Genomic DNA, 2,751 nt, shown 5'->3' on the forward strand with positions numbered 1-2,751 from the left:
TGAATCAGCTGCTATAACACTATAATAAATAAAGTATTTCCACCCATCCATCCATCCATCCATGCATGCATGGATAGCCACACTATGGCATCATGGTTTAGCAACTGCTACCTGTATGAATGTTCACATTCACCTAGGGTTAGGTTTAGATGACTGGTTTTATTGAGCTGTGGCTCAGAGGCAGAGCGGGTCGTCCCCTAATCAGAAGGTTCGATCCCCGCCCTCGTGCCACGTGGTCTTCCAAAGTTATTCCTTGAGCATATTTACTGAACCCCTAACATTTGCCGTGTGGTGTAATGTGTATGAATAGTTTCTGTTCAATGGACTTGAATGTGTGTGAAAGGGTGAATGTGGCGTGTAGTGTAAAAGCGCTTTGAGTGGTTGGAAGACTACAAAGGCACTATACAAGTACAGTTCCATTTGCCATTATTACTCAGGAAATTCTTCAGTTCGGACTGTAATAGCTAAATTCTTATACTGGGGGATTTTTCCCCCCCAAAGTCAGTTAGGAAACATGTTTCTTTAATACTTCAAATTAGGCGTACACAGATTATCAGGGCTGATATTTTTCCAGTATAGGTGTCTATTTGCTGACAAAAGAAATGTGTGTTTTTCCAGGCAAATAAATATTGCTTCCAGTTACCAGTTATTTGTCTCCTTGATTTTATAACTGTTTACAATAAGGGAAGCAAGTTATAAAACTATAAAGAATATTACATACAGGCAACACCCCATTTATGAAGATATGGCTCTATTTTGGCTGTTGTAATTCAACTGCCCAAGTTTCAAGGGCTTATAAGATGTTTCCCTAGTAGCAAGTCTCCTATTATAGTCCAAATTCTGACCTTCTATTTAGCTCAGAAAATGTTTCTTCATAAAACATAAAAATTTAGATCACTATTGTTTTAGATGTCTCATGTATTTTCTGTCACTGTTTCACTGATAGATAAATGCAGAATTCATGCGAATCACAACTTTGCCGCTTCAATCCAAGTTCTTTGGACAACTTGACCAGTACACACCGAACTTGATGAAGGTCTTCAGCAGCAGAGCTGTTGGAAATAAGTTAAGATTGCTCATGGCTCCGACAGCTAAGGCAAGTGCATTAAACTATTACATTATTTAGCCATGTAAAATATTCCTTTCAGTCTAACAGTTGTTTAAAAGGCTTCCCATATACTTTAATCTAGAATTTTTTTAATGGAATTTCACAAAGTTTTATAGGTGTAGTTTGGTTCATGTGGTCCAGACCGAGGAAAAAATTATATCTTGCATTTTAGTCAAGGTGTGGTTCATGTTGACACTGACATTTTACAAACAGAAATGTCAGTGTCGACATGAAGGAAATAGTGTGTGAAAGCGATCCCACAGTAATGTGGCGCAAAATAACACAATTACACACATCAAAAGCATTATAGTGCAGCATAAACTTGTGTCAGTCTTAGTTGGCTGTCATAATTACCGTTAAGAATAAGATGGTTATAAACAGTGTGGAAATGTCTTAAATTGAGATATTTAATATTCCTTCCCCCTTTTGCAGAGGGACAACATTGAGCTGAAGAGAGACTGTGTCATTAGAGGTCTGTGTGTCTACTTCAACAAGGACAGCTACACAATGGTCAAGGAATACTTGGTTAGTAATATTTTACTGTAAGCTTTCAGTATTTATCTTGCAATGTTTTCTTTATTTTATAGTTTATTTCATATTTCATTTCATATTTTTTCACCATTAGAACGTCAACAGTGAGGAAGCTAAGAGAGAGATCGCACAGACCACCATGGGGAGATGAGCCAGAGGATGTTGGAGTGGTGATTGAGGGTGTGGAAGTGCTTAGCAACCTGAGGAGCATCTCCCTTGGATTTGCCATACTTTTTGGCCTGATTTACACACTCAACCTAAGTTATCCCCAGGAACTCAAATACACATTTGAGTTCTTCCAGAAAGTGCTGATGACCTTGGATGGTAACAAACTGTCCCCAAAGGTCCAAACACTGAAGATAAAGATGCTCCAGTAAGGACAGGGCTGGACAGTTGAAAAAAAATTGAAAACCAAGTCCAAAAAAGTTATGTTTCTCATTGTTGTTTTCCTTCCATTACTACAAGGTTTTTTAAGGTGTTTAATTTCTTTATTGCAAGTGAATGTTAAGCAGAAGCTACTCAAGACACAGGACATTAAGCAACACTGTATAACTTTTTTTATTATAAAATAATAGCTGAATAATTTCCCTTTTTAATTTCTAGTTTCAAACAGTATTCTTTGGCCCTAATTTGGTGCTTAATGTTAATAAACTTTTTCAGAACTGCTTGCGTATGAGATGCTTGAATAAACATAAGGTTTATGTAAAACTTCCCTTTAACTTTATATGTAATATTGAATAAACACATAAGGTTTATGTAAGAGTTCACCTAAAGTTTATATGTAGTAAGTAAATTTACACATTAAGTTTATGTAGAAATTTGCATTAACATTATTTAATTTATTCATATTACTTATAAATGATAGAAAAACATTGCATTTAATGTGACCTTTTACATTCAACTTATTTAACAAAATTACATGGAAAATTTATATGTAATTAAAATACATTTACAATACAAGTCCACATTTTTGTTCTAGTTAAAAGGCTGGCAGCAGAGTTCTAAATTTATTTATCATCACCAAGTGCTTGCTCATGGTGGGAACTGTTGGGTCTCTGTAAATAATGTTATAAGGAGTTCGGTCTAGACCTGCTCTATTTGAAAAGTGTTCT

This window comes from Morone saxatilis, unplaced genomic scaffold (assembly GCF_004916995.1).
Source record: "Morone saxatilis isolate NCDOM2014 unplaced genomic scaffold, NCSU_SB_2.0 Contig18, whole genome shotgun sequence".
Classification (NCBI taxonomy): Eukaryota; Metazoa; Chordata; class Actinopteri; family Moronidae; genus Morone; species Morone saxatilis.